This window comes from Budorcas taxicolor, chromosome 2 (assembly GCF_023091745.1).
Source record: "Budorcas taxicolor isolate Tak-1 chromosome 2, Takin1.1, whole genome shotgun sequence".
Classification (NCBI taxonomy): Eukaryota; Metazoa; Chordata; class Mammalia; order Artiodactyla; family Bovidae; genus Budorcas; species Budorcas taxicolor.
This window is the reverse complement of record NC_068911.1, coordinates 31,721,126-31,735,821: the sequence shown is the minus strand read 5'-3', so window position 1 is coordinate 31,735,821 and position 14,696 is coordinate 31,721,126. Positions and strand designations below refer to the sequence as shown.

Below are 14,696 nucleotides of genomic sequence, written 5' to 3'. Positions count from 1 at the left end.
TGCTGCCTCATGAGGGTTGGTCCCCGACAATGAGCTGGTGTGTTTCTGAGTGTTCATCCTTGTGCCCTGGGGAAAGGAGGCACTAGCCCTCCTCTCTGGTCAGTTAGCATCCATGCATTCATCCGGCCGGCATTACTGAGCACCAGTCAGTGTCACACTGTAAGTGGCCCCAAAGATGACAGCCAAGCTTGGCATAGGGCCCCGCTGTGTTGTCTGCTTCAGCCTGTTGCCATCATTTTTGTCATACATCACATTTGCAGCCATTCTCCATCTTGGCTGGGCTTTGGATCACTCGGGAAGCTTTCCAAACTCTGCGGCCTGCCCACCCCCCGCCCCCTATCCTGGGCTGACTGGCTTGGAGTGAGGCTTGTGCGTGGAGGGGTTTCAAGTGACCTCAGGATGCAGACAAGCCAGAGAGCCCCTGGCTTCCAGTCAAGTAGGAGACAGAGACACTTCATCAACTGTACCGTATGAACTAGCTTGGCAGGGGCGGTTGAATCAGATGAGATAACATGGACTCTTCTTAGGACCTGGGAGAAATTGGGCCTTGGGTGGGAGTTGGTTTTCAGAGTGTGACCCCTGATCCACAGCATCAGCCTCACCTGGAGCTTGTGAGAAATGCAGGTTCTCAGGCTCTGCCCTGCACCTCCTGGAAGACAGGTTCTGGGGCCGGGACCCCACAGGGAGGGTGGGGTTTAGCAAGCTCTCTGGGTGGTGCTGACCCATAGGAAGTGTGGGAACCTCAGCACTGTCACATGGATGAAGCCTGTGCAGGTCCCACTGGCCTTGAATTTCCTAGCAAATCCTATGGTCTTTCTCATAGAAAAACCAGAGCAAGAGTTTCCGTAACCCACTCCCCACACTCACCAGTTCCATAGAGAAAACTTACTGACCGTTGTGTTTATATGTTCGGAGGTTTCCATGTTTAAACCAGATTAGAAGTCTGATCACATCAGGGTCTGCTGCTGTGTCACATCTGTCATGTCCAACTCTGTGTGACCCCATAGACGGCAGCCCATCAGGCTCCCGTCCTGGGATTCTGCAGGCAAGAACACTGGATTGGGTTGCCGTTGCCTTCTCCGACATCAGGGTCTGCTGGAACATAATTTAAAGAGTTATAAAGCAGGTTTGTCTCAGACCCAGAATAAATCTGTTGTTCCTTTTCTTCTGTTGAAGAAAAATAGAGTTGAGCCCATAAAAAACAGAAGACCGAGAAATTCTACACTTGTTCACAGCAAGGAGTAAAATACTTCTTATGAGAATGGGGGCGGGGACTATATTACTGATTTAATCTCATGACTTGCAGGCTCATACAAATCTTGGGACCCATCCAGAGTATCTTTAAGTGTCATAAAATGAAATCCTATGTAACCAACGTATTATCACTGTAAGATGTTCTCATCTGCAGAGAGCATTACCCTGGCACAGCCCTTGCACGACACGTGCAGGGAACGTGGCCTGTCTGCGTCTCACTGAGGGAATTAGTGCAAGGCTGGACCGGGGGCATGTCTGTCTTCCACTGTGTTTTCACTTCCTGCTGTAAGGGGGCTTCCCTGGTGGCGCAGTGGTAAAGAACCTGCCTGCCAATGCAGGAGATGCAGGTTCAGTCCCTGGGTCCGGAAGATTCCCTGGAGGAAGAAATGGCAACCCACTCCAGTGTTCTTGCCTGGGAAATCCCGTGGACAGAGGAGCCTGGTGGGCTGCAGTCCTCGGGAGCCACAAGAGCTTGGCATGACTGAGTGAGCACTCACGCATGCACATGGCTGCTGTAACTGTTTCCCACACGTTTAGTGGCCTAAAACAATTGCAGTTAATTATCTATAGCCAGCCTCAATGGGCTACGATTCTGGCATGGGTGGAGGCTCTAGAGGAGAGGCCACTTCTTGCCTTTTGCAACTTCCAGAGGCCCCCATGTCCCTTAGCTTGTGGCCCCCTTCTGTCTTCAAGGCCACAGTCTCATCGCTTTGGTGTCTCTGCTTCTGTTAGCATAGATCTCCTTCTCTGACTCCTCTTCCTCTAATAAGGACCCCTGTGATCACAGTCCCCGCCCACCCCCCAAAATCTATGATTGTCTCCTCTCATGTTCTGCAAAGCCCCTTTCGCTGTGTAAGGTGAGATGCCCTTGGACTCTGGGATGAGGATGAGGAGGGACATCTTTGGGGCCCCACTTGCTGAATTCTTCTCTGCAGCTCCAAGGGATGCTCCCTCCCACTTCATCTCTCCTCAAGCCTTATGGTTGCACAGAACTTATTTAAGACAAGACAGAGCCATCCAGAACGCCACCAGTCCTCAGTGTGCTGGTGTGCCAGGCTCAGGTTTAGTGAGAGGAAATGCAGCCCTGAGGGGTCGGAGGAGCCTTCTGGAGTCACATGACTGTAGACAGAGCGTGAGCAGTCCTGCGTCTCCTGTGTCAGCACAGCTGGTGAGAGGGTTTCCCCTCTGAGTGGGCCACCTGCATCCGTGCTCTGGTCTCCCATCCCTGTCAATCTGGGCCTGACCTTCACCACCAGTGGGCGCTGTGCCTGTGAAATCTATCAGCAGGGTACCCAGGGCAACCCTGTTTGCAAATAAATGAGCTTGGTATAAAGGTACCCTCTGGATGGGCCTGACCCAGTGATGACTGGCTTATACACACGCACTGGCTGGTTCTTCACCAGATCATCGGTTCTGTTCCCCATGGTTAGGAGTGGATCTGACAGTTTCCAGTCTTGCTTAAGAAACTCACAGCTCAGGGCCTTGGCTGCTTGTCTAGTCTGTGTGGCCCTTTAGCTTTTAATTGGCTGGTTGGGTTCTGCAAGCACGATCGCTCAGGCGTGTCTGACTCTTTGCGACCCCATGGACTGAAGCCCGCCAGGCTCCTCTGTCCTCGGAATTCTCCAGGCAAGAATACCAGAATGGGTTGCCATTTCCTTCTCCAGGAGATCTTCTTGATGCAGGGGTCAAACCTCCGTCTCCTGCATTGGTGGGCAGATTTTTAACACTGAGCCCACCTGAGAAGCCCTGGTCAGGTTCTGACTCTAGTTTAACTCCCTCTAGTCTGTGCCGCCGCCCCCCCAACCCCCATCTGATCTGAGGATCTGTCTGATTTTCAAGAGCAGAATGAATCAGGATTCAGGACCTCAGTGCCCAACAGAAGCCGGTGATGAACTCTTCTTATAAGACCAAGTTTTCATTGGCTACACCTGAGTCTAATAACTCAGGAAACCTGCTTTGATACCCTGTGGGCAAAGTTTCTAGAGAGCTTGATTCTCAATTGAGCCAGAAAAATGTACCCCACCAAAGCCTTTTCTTTGATTGGGTCACTTCACCAGTGGAACACTTGCCTGCCTGGACCATAGAACCATGTATTAATATGGAACACTTGCCTTCCCAGACCATTAAGGCATGTATTTATATGCAGACACACATCTCCAGGTGGGTTGAGTTACATGCACCTTGTTGCTGTAAGCCTTAGACCCGTTAAATGATTCACTGTAGAATTCACAGTCCTGGACAGTATTCAAGGATGTGTTAAACACATTGTAGCCTTTTAAAATTCATCAGATGAGTACCTTTCTAGCCTGAATTTCTGTTTCCCTAGAAGTAAAATGTCATCTTAACCCCAGTTTGAACTTTTAAAAAATCAATTAAATTTACACATTTTATAGTTTCTGGATGCAAGATTTGTCTTCACCAATGCATTTCTTTTACCGCAATGTGCTGTATATGTGTTTAGTTATAAATGCGCAGGGAGCCCAGTGCACTCGATGGAGATATAGTCATGCCTTCATGTACCAATCCAGCCCATCGCATTAAAATAGTTTTCAGAGTCAATGAAATATGTATTCCTTCGTAGCCAAGTCAGGCCACAATAGTTGTGTGTTAAAGTTGGTAGTGATGGTTTAGTTGCTAAGTCGTGTCCAACTCTTGTGACTTCATGGACTGTGGCCCTCCAGGCTCCTCTGACCATGGGATTCTCCAGACAAGAATACTGATGTGGGTTGCCATGCCCTCCTCTGGGGGATCTTCCCAACCCGGGGATCAAACCTGCGTCCCCTGCACTGAAGGCGGTTTCCTGCATTACAATCAGACTCTTTTCCGCTGAGCACCAGGGAAGCCCATGTTGTTCAGTCTCTAAGTTGTGTCCAACGCCGCAGTCCCATGGACTGCCACATGCCAGGCCTCCCTGTCCTTCACTATCTCTCAGAGTTTGCTCAGACTCATGTCCATTGAATCAATGCTGCCATTCAACCATCTCATTGTCTGTTTATTAAAATACTGGAGTGGGTAGCCATTCCCTTTTCCAGAGGATATTCCCCACCCAGGGATCGAACCCAGGTCTCCTGTATTGCAGGAGGATTCTTTACCAGCTGAGCCACCAGGGAAACCCAAGAATATTGGAGTGGGTAGCCTATCCCTTCTCCAGCAGATCTTCCCAACCCAGGAATCAAACCGGGGTCTCTTGCACTGCAGGCAGATTCTTTGCCAGCTGAGTTACCAGGGAAGCCCCTAAAGTTACTTACTAACTATTAATATCTTAGGCATGGGACTGTATCACTCAGGATGGGCTTGGGTTGTTGTTGTTGTTCAGTCACTCAGTCGTGTCTGACTCTCTGCAAGCCTGTGGACTGCCGCACGCCAGGCCTCCCTGTCCCTCACCATCTCCCAGAGTTTGCTCAAGTTCATGTCCATTAAATCAATGATGCCATCCAACCATCTCATCCTTTGTCAGCCTCCTCTTCTTCCGTCTTCAGTCTTCCCTGGCATCAGAATCTTTTCCAGTGAGTCGGCTCTTCACATCAGGTGGCCGAAGTATTGGAGCTTCAGCTTCAGCATCAGTCTTCCAACGAGTATTTAGGGTTGATTTCCTTTAGGGTTGACTGGTTAGATCTCCTTGCAGTCCAAGGGACTCTCAAGAGTCTTCTCCAGCACCACAATTCAAAAGCATCAATTCTTCAGCACTCAGCCTTCTTTATGGTCTAACTCTGTACTATAAAGACCTTGAGCACGTGGACCTTTGTCAGCAAAATAATGTCTTTTCTTTTTAATACAATGTCTAGGTTTGTCTTAGCTTTCCTGCCAAGAAGCCATCATCTTCTGATTTCATGGCTGCAGTCACCAGCTGCAGTGATCTTGGAGCCCAGGAAGAGGAACTCTGTCACTGCTTCCACCTTTTCCCTTTCTGTTTGCCTTGAAGTGATGGGACCAGATGCCATGATCTTAGTGTTTTTAAGTTGGCCTTTTCACCCTCCTCTTTCACCCTCATCAAGAGGCTCTTTAGTTCCTCTTTACTTTCTGCCATTAGAGTGGTATCGTCTGCATATCTGAGAAATATCTGTTGATATTTCTCCCAGCAGTCTTGATTCCAGCTTGTAGCTCATCCAGCCCAGAATTTCACATAATGTGCTCTGTATATAAATTAAATAAACAGAGTGACAATAAACAGCCTTCTTGTACTCCTTCCCCAATTTTGGACCAGTCAGTTGTTCCATGTAAGGTTCTGACTTTTGCTTCTTGGCTGGCATACACGTTTCTCAGGAGACAGGTAAGACGATCTACCGTTCCTGTCTCTTTAAGAGTTTTCCACAGTTTCTTAAGGTTCGACTGAGGTAACAAACAGCACCGTGATCTTGGCAGCCCAGAACAACCCAGACTCACGCTCAGGGTCCGTCACGTGTCGTTGGTGAGGCGCTCTGCCACTCACAGCATCACGGCCCAGGCTACCGGAGCCTCCTCTCACCACAGTTGTGGCAGCAGGACAAGGGACAGAGGCAGGCCAGATGCTGGTCCTTACAGCTTCTGCCTGCAAGTGGGCACATGTCCTTGCTGTTCTCTGGCCTCTGTACCCGCCCTTCCCTCTGCCAGGAATGACTTTCCCCCGATCTCTGTCTGGACCGCTCCCTCAACTCGTGAGGGCTCAGCTAAGCGCCACTCCTCAGAGAGACGTCTTCCCCAGCGTCCTTGTCCCTGCCGCCCCCTCAGTCAATCTCTAGCCCATCGCTGTTTTCATTTTCGCCCAGCCTCTCCCGGCACATACTGTGAGTGGAGATGGTTTCTTTGTGTCTTTGAGTAGCATCCTTCTCTCTGCGCTGGAATGGAAGCTCATGAAAACTGCTCTCTCCAGCTCCTATAATAGAACCCAACACCCCAGAGACGCTCATGGCCTGAATGAATGACTACATGAACTGAAACGAAATGGAAAAGTTTCCCTTTACTCTCTTTACTTCACTGGGTCTTGGCACAAATGTAGAAAAATCTGAATTCCAAAAAGGAGTAGAGTAACTTTCAGGTTATGTTTAGAGGTTGTTCCCATTCTGCTTTTGCCTGAGTGTTTCTTGGAGGATGGGCAGAAGACCGGCAGGCCTTTACAGACAGGAAAGCTGGCTGCCTAGCGACCAACGGTCGTGGCTTGAGAGCTCCCTGTCCAAATGGATTTGACTGGTACGAGGACTTAGGTGGAAGACATGTTTTTTGATGATACTAGTAAAAATCTCCATTATTGCTCAGTGAGCAAATGAGAATTAAGGGCCTGTCGTTCCTTCTTAGGATAATGGAGTCAGTCTCTGAGAGTTCATTTGGCACAAAGGCAAGGTGAATCGCTTTCCCCCGAGCTGCAGATAATTCAACTTGTTGGAGAAATTATGCATTAAAATTCTCATTAAAAACACACACACCAGTGTGCTGTGGAGGAACCGACAGGCACTCGCTGAGCCATGGGAAACGCCTTGCAACTCCCTAGAGGCGTAGATTTCAAATCAGCCACCGGGGCCAATGGCAGGACCCCAGCAGAGGTTGGAGACAGCAGGAGGGACGAGCAGGCATCTGGAGGAACACAGAGGTGAATTCTTCCACTCGGCAAACACGTCACAAGGTCAGGACTGTCATGCTAGGTGTGCGGAGTCGAAGGTGATTCAAAGTGTGGTCTCTGCCTTCACAAAGTTCACAGTCCTGTGGGGGGAAGAGCTAGTGAATCCTGCAGACTGGAGTGGGGTCCCAGTGAGCTCAGAGGAGAATGAGGAGGGGAAGTCAGGGTTGCTCTCTGTTGGAGGGACAGTGCTCAAAGAGCCGGCAGGCATCCCGGTGATGAGTCTCACACAAGGGAGCAGGTGGGAATGCAGGCAGTTGTGGGGAGGTCCTCCCCGTCCGTGTGCCATTTCCTCTGTGCGTCTGTGTTAGCCTCTGATGATTGCCTTCTAACAAATACCACAGACCTGGCAGTTGAGAGCACCATGCGTGTGTTGTCTTATAGTTCAGGAGGTCAGGAGTCTGAGCCAGGTCTCACTGGGCTGAAGTCAAGGTGTGGGCACCGCTGATTCCTTCTGGTGGCTCCAGGGAAGAATGGTTTCCTGGCCTTTTGCAGCTTCTAGAGGCTTCTTGCATTCCTTCGCCTGTGACCCCTGTCTCCATCTTTAGTGCCGCGTCTCTCTGACCACTTTGCCATAGTCCCATTTTCTGCTGACCACACCAGGGGAAGGCTCTCTGCTTTTGAGATTAGTTGTGGTCCAACCAGGTAACCCAGGAACATTTCCCCATCTCATGGCCCCTCACCACCTCTGCAAAGTCCCTGAGGTAGTGTAGCCAGGTCCTGGAGATCAGGGTGAGAGCATCTCAGGGAAGATGATCAAATCAGTCAATCTTAAGGGAAATTCAACCCTGAATACTCGTTGGAAGGACTGATGCTGAAGCTAAAACTCCAGTATTTTGGTCATCTGATGCAAACAGCTAACTCATCAGAAAAGTCCCTGATGATGGTAAAGATTGAGGGCAGAGGGAAAAGAGGGCATCAGAGGAAGAGGTGGCTGGATGGCATCACCGATGAAATGGACGTGAACTTGGGCCAACTTCGGAGATGATGAGGGATAGAGAGGCCTGCCGTAGGGATGCCAAGAGTCAGACATGACTGAGTGACTGAACAACAACATCTCAAGGGAAACATTCTTCTGCCTGCCTCACACCTCCTTCCTTGCCTGGAGCGGAAAACCATCACCAGGACCTCGCTCTGCAAATGAAACAAGAGACACAGGGAGGGGAAGTGACTTGCCCGAGGTCATCTCGCTCAGGGGTATCAGGGCTGCTGTGTCAGCCCAAGCAGACAGTCTGCAGGGCCCTACGCCTTCACCCTCTCACTACAGATCTGCCACACAGGATGCTGGGGAGCGGGCGAATGTAGATTATTTAGCCATTGCTCAGTTGGTGGACATTGACATTGATTTCCTAAGTCAGTTTCTTTATTTTTTAATTTTTTAGGAATTGAAGTCGTGCAGTCATGCAGTCATCCACGAGTCATGCAGGATCCTATTAATAGTTCCTCCACCTGGGATTGAACCCAGGTCCCCTGCAGTGGAAGCACAGAGTCTTAACCACGGGAGGACTGCCAGGAAAGTCCCTTAAGTCAGGTTCTTAACCTTGCTGGTATGGAAATCAGGGAGCAGGCGAAGCCAGAGCCCTTGCTTGCCTCTCCCTTCTGCTGAACCATCTAGGTTCACCCACCACCCACCCTCACTTAGGGGCCATTTTTAGAGCTAGGAGCTGTGCCTTTACAGTCGACCCGCAGGCCTCTAAACCTTCCTGATAAACCCAAGTGCATGCACCACCGTTCATCCACCTGTCTGTGTGTGTGTTCCTTCTGCAGGTCTTTGCCAGCCCTGAGAGTAAAACAGAAAGGATAAAGGTTCTCACTCACTCACTAGCCGTGTGTGCTTAGGCAAGTTTTCTGACCTCTCTGTGTCTCAGTTACCCCTTCTGTGTACCAGGGGTCGCGTCAGCATTTCCTTCCTAGTGTTGTTATGAGGATTTGAGGTGGTAATATGTCTACAGTGCTCACAACTGTGCCTGCACGTGGTAAGCGCTGTGTGCCACTTGGTTAAAGGGGACGTGTGGCTCGGTAGTGAGATGGAGCAAGTGGACACATAAGCACGCACATCTTTCCTGTAGAGGATTATGAGACTGAGCCCAAGCAGTGGACAAGCCTGACATAGGTGGTCTGTCCAGAGCCCCCTCACTTTTGTGTGCATATTAATGCCAGCCATCCTGTGCCTGGCTTGTATACTGAAGGCTCTGTAGTCATTTTCTCATCCTGCAGTTCTTGCCAGGCCCTGTAAAAGGATGTCTTATAGATGAAGAAACTGGCTCGGCTGCTGTAAGCCTCCCACCCAAGGTCCCATGGCTCCCATCAGGGATCAAGTCCGGTTCGTACTGATGGCCCTGTGCCTCCTGGTCGAGAAGCCCACGTGACCACCCCCCCCCCACCACCCCAAACCCAGACCCAGGAGCCAGCACCGCAGGGAGTCACGTGGTACCACAGGTTTCCCTGAAGAAAGGCAACGTCTCGGGGGATTCTCCCAGGAGCACCCTCATGTGGGGAAAAGATCCAGAAGGCAATGCAGATATGGCCACCCAGTCAGAACCGAGACACAGGGAACGCAGACACTGTCCCCGGAAACTCACAGTTTTCCAGAGAGAAAAGATGCTTCAGCTGAATGAAGCCATAAACGCAAGCTTGTTTCTCTTTCGACGCCCTGCCAACTGCTGTGTAAATAGTCCCGGTACTTAATGTATTAAACAAGAAGGAGAAAGAAATTGGGCTCATTATACACCACACATTTGCGTTTCCCTTTAATACAGTGAAGAGCCTCTTAAGACATTTTCCAGAGAGCAGTTGCCAAATTCTTCTGGCCAGAAAAATTGTCTCGGGAGAGAAACGGTGCTGAGCCTCGGTTCTAGACTATATATGCCTACGTATGGAAATATGGATTCTTGGGGGGACTGCTCTATAACATCTAATTAAAATCCAATTTAAAAAGATCAAGATCATTTTATAAACGAATAGTCCAGAGCCTCAGCTAGAGGTGTAGTTACCACTTTGTTCCCATCCCTTGCATTTCCTGTATAAGAGTTGGATTCCAGGAGGACCATCCTGGTGGTCTCAAGTCACAGACCTTGCAGGTGCCAGCTCCTCCAGGAAGCCTTCCCTGAACTCAAGAGTGTCAGCTGTCTTTCCCCTGACTTCCTTTTTCATGCTCCCTCTGGGCTGCCTGATGCACAGTCCTCTCTCTGCCCCTGTTAGCCCATGGAATTAGAGAGCAGGACCAGGCCTGCTGAATCTGTCTTCTCAGCATTTCACTCAGTGCCTGGCACATAGTAGGTGCTGCATTAAATGTTGTTTTCTTTTTAAACATTTATTTATTTTTGGCTGTGCTGAGTCTTCATTCCTTTGTGCAGGCTTTCCCTCTTTGTGGCAAATGGAAGCTACCCTCTAGCTGCAGTGCGTGGGCATCTCATTGCAGCGGCTTCTCATTGCTGTGGCTCCCTCAGTAGTTGCTGCCCGTGGGCTCAATAGTTGTGGTGCACGGGCTTAGTTGCCCTCTTGCCCCACAGCAGGTGGAATCTTTCCAGACCAGGGATCAAACCCGTGTCACTTGCATTGGCAGGCAGATTCTTAAGCACTAGACCACCAGGGAAGTCCAAACGTGTTTGATGAACAAATGAACTTAAGCTCCATCGATACCCGACACTTGTGTTCTATGGCTTCAGTTCCCTTTCTCTGTTCCCTGCGTCACTGAACACGTAACAGCTCTTTTATTTATCTTCTGGGAGCATATATCAAAAAGCTGTAAGTGTTGCAGAAGATCCCGCATGCCACAGCACTCAAAGCTCTTTGGTAATTGCTTTCAGAAAGATGCTCAGGCCCTACCTGCCCTCTGGATGTAGACCCAACAGTGAGAATATTTGCAGGAGGGTCTGTAGAGACATTGCTTCAGCTGTGCCTTGTGACTCCCCAGGGCCCTGGCCCCCCAGTTCACCAGCCAGCTTCCCCCTCACGCTGCTTTGGCTGAGGCCTCTGCTGCAACAGTGTGGAACCTATTGGTTTGGAAATGGCCGTGAATTATAGAACACTGGACTCTCTCCTGGGCATTAGGGGTTGCCCCACATATTTCCAGGGCTGTTAAATAACTTGTATGTCACTGTTTAATCTCCCTTCTAGCTCTGAAGGACCTTCTGAACGTGCTTAATCCACGTTATGTCTGCTTTCCCCGCCTCACATTTGTGGACAACTGCTTAAAATCACAACCCAGAAGAGCACCTCTCAGTTTCATTTACGTCTCCAATAAGGAAGAATAATTGCTCCCTTCCTCTTAAGTGTTCCCATTGACAGTAGGGAGCTGTGTGGTGCAATGTCGGTTCATCTTAGCAACTAGGGAAAAACATCTGTAGTTTCTGAAGTTGCCACCATCTTAGTTCTGTCCCCATTGGCAGGTTTCTGGGGTCAGAATTCCTCATGTATTCGGAGGGAGCCATCTGCTTCCCCTTGACTTTCTCTGCAGCATGTGCACTTTTATTTTATTTCTTTCAATATTTATTTATTTGGCTGCGCTGGGTCCTAGTTGCAGCATGCAGGCTCTAGTTCCCTGACCAGGAATTGAACCCTGCCTTGAGAGCACAGTGTCTTAGCCACTGAACCACCAGGGAAGTCCACTTAGGCATTTTTAGAAGCTTGGCAATTTGGCAATTTGGCTTCTAAACTGTCAGAGGCCAAGAGGCTAAGGATGTGGGCTTTGATGGATCATTAGCCGCAATTAGACCCTGTCTCTGATTCCCTGGTGTCTCAGATGGCAAAGTGTGTGCCCGTGATGTGGGAGATCCAGGTTTGATCCCTGCATGGGGAAGGTCCCCTGGAGAAGGAATGGCAACCCACTGCAGTATTCTTGCCTGGAAAATCCCATGGATGACAGAGCTTGGCAGGCTACAGTCCATGGGATCAAAAAGAGGGGAACAGGACTGAGCGACTTCACTTTCTTTTCTTTGCCTTTCTGGCATACACTGGCCACATGACCTCAGGCCAGCCTGTGACTCGGTTGTCTCAGCAGTCACTTGGGATGAGGGCTTTTGTGATGATCCAATGAGGCGCTGCTACTTAGCTGTTAACCCAGGACCTCAAACGCTAGCTTGAAATAATAGCTCTACAGAGAAGCCTCCCTAATTTGGTTGCCATTCTTCTGTAACCTCTGATGAGTCAAACAGGCATGCTGGGTTCTCTCCTCCCTTCTGTCATCTTCCTCTCCCTCTTCATTTCTCTCGTTGCTATGGTGGTGGTTTTTTGTTGTTTTTTAAACTGAGGTATAGTGTACCTCCAGTCTTAAGTGTACTGCTTGATGGATTTTAACAAAATGAACACAGCTATGCTGATAGCACAGAGACCAAAGCGTAGACTGTTGGCAGAACTCCCAGCCTCCACTTGTCGCTCTCTGCGCAGGAGTCGCCACTCTCCTGATGTCTAGTACCATCGATTCATTTTGCCTGGTTTAGAATTTGACATCAGTGGGATGATAGAGTCTGTCCTCCTCTGTGTCTGCCTTCTTTCTCTCGGCATCACATTTGTATGATTCATTCGTGTTCTTGCAAGGAACAGTCTGTTTTTTCATTGCTGTGTAGTATTCCATTGCATGGAAGGTTGCATTGTATAAATTCCATTGGGAAGATTCCATTGTATGAGTATATCAAAATGTTTTGTTGTTGTTGTTGTTTGACTGTTGCTGGATATTTGGATGGCTCAATTATATGTAGCGCTTATTAGCGACCTTGTACCGAGATGTCTTCCAGTGGAGATCAGCCCTGATTTCTGTGGGTCTATACTTAGGAATGGAATTGCCAGGTCAGAGGATGCACATGCTCCACTTAAGTAGAGACTACCGGAGAGCTTCCCAGAGTGGTTATCCAATGGTGTATTATTATACAGTGATGAATTCTTAAAGGAAGGGGAAAAAATGTAAGAAAATTAGATTCTAAGAGAACATGTTATGCCAAGATGGGCACAGTTAAGGACAGAAGTGGTATGGACCTAACAGAAGCAGAAGATATTAAGAATAGGTGGCAAGACTACACAAAAGAGCTATACAAAAAAGATCTTCAGGGCCCAGATAACCATGATGGTGTGATCATTCACCTAGAGCCAGACATCTTGGAATGTGAAGTCAAGTAGGCCTTAGGAAGCATCACTTTGAACAAAACTAGTGGAGACGATGGAATTCCAGCTGAGCTATTTCAAATTCTAAAAGATGGTGCTGTGAAAGTGCTGCCTTCAATATGCCACCATATTTGGAAAACTCAGCAGTGGCCACAGGACTGGAAAAGGTGGTCAGTTTTCATTCCAATCCCAAAGAAAAGCAATGCCAAAAAATGTTCAAAATACTGCACAGTTGCACTCATCTCACATGCTAGCAGGGGCTTCCCTGGTGGCTCAGACGGTAAAGTGTCTGCCTGGAATGCGGGAGACCTGGATTTGATTCCTGGGTCGGGAAGATCCCCTGGAGAAGGAAATGGCAACCCACTCCAGTACTCTTGCCTGGAAAATTCCATGGACAGAGAAGCCGTGTAGGCAACAGTCCATGGGGTCGCAAAGAGTCTAACAACGACTGAGCAACTTCACTTCACTTCACTTCATATGCTAGCAAAGTAATGCTCAAAATTCTCTAAGCCAGGCTTCAACAGTACATGAACCAAAAACTTTCAGATGTTCAAGCTGGATTTAGAAAAGACAGAGGAACCAGAGATCAAATTGCCAGCATCTGTTGGATTATAATCCAAAAAGCAAGAGAATTCCAGTAGAACATCTACTTCTGCTTTATTGACTGTGCTAAAGCCTTTGACTGTGTGGATCACAACAAACTGGAACAGTTCGGAGATTAAAGAGATGAAAATACCAGACCACCTGACCTGCCTCCTGAGAAGCCTGTATGCAGGTCAAGAAGTAACAGTTAGAACTGGACATGGAACAAGGGACTGGTTCCAGATTGGGAAAGGAGTACGACAAGGCTGTATATTGTTACCCTGCTTATTTAACTTCTATGCAGAGTACATCATGAGAAACGCTGGACTGGAAGAAGCACAAGCTGGAATCAAGATTGCCAGGAGAAATATCAATAACCTCAGATATGCAGATGACACCACCCTTATGGCAGAAAGTGAAGAGGAACTGAAGAGCCTCTTGATGAAAGTGAAAGAAGAGAGTGAAAAAGCTGGCTTAAAGCTCAACAAGCAAAAAACAAAGATCATGGCATCCGGTCCCATCACTCCATGGCAAATAGATGGGGAAGCAATGGAAAGAGTGAGAAAGTATTTTCTTGGGCTCCAAAATCACTATAGATGGTGACTGCAGACATGAAATTAAAAGATGCTTACTCATTGGAAGAAAAGCTATGACAATCCTAGAAAGCATATTAAAAAGCAGAGACATTGCTTTGCCAGCAAAGGTCCATCTAGTCAAAGCTATGGTTCTTCCAGTAGTTGGGTATGAATGTGAGAGTTGGACCATAAAGAAAGCTAGTTCAGTTCAGTCACTCAGTTGTGTCCGACTCTTTGCGACTCCATGAATCGCAGCACGCCAGGCCTCCCTGTCCATCACCATCTCCCGGAGTTCACTCAGACTCACGTCCATCGAGTCCGTGATGCCATCCAGCCATCTCATCCCCGGTCGTCCCCTTCTTCTCCTGCCCGCAATCCCTCCCAGCATCAGAGTCTTTTCCAATGAGTCAACTCTTTGCATGAGGTGGCCAAAGTACTGGAGCTTCAGCTATAGCATCATTCCTTCCAAAGAAATCCCAGGGTTGATTTCCTTCAGAATGGACTGGTTGGATCTCCTTGCAGTCCAAGGGACCCTCAAGAGTCTTCTCCAACACCACAGTTGAAAAGCATCAATTCTTCGGCGCTCAGCCTTCTTC

At 48.7% G+C, this 14,696-nt stretch overlaps 1 protein-coding gene across 3 annotated transcripts in view; it reads left to right on the top strand.

The window, feature by feature from the left end:
* Window positions 1–14,696, top strand: part of SNX29 (sorting nexin 29) — a 589,615-nt gene that overhangs the window by 474,031 nt on the left and 100,888 nt on the right. The window lies entirely within an intron of this gene.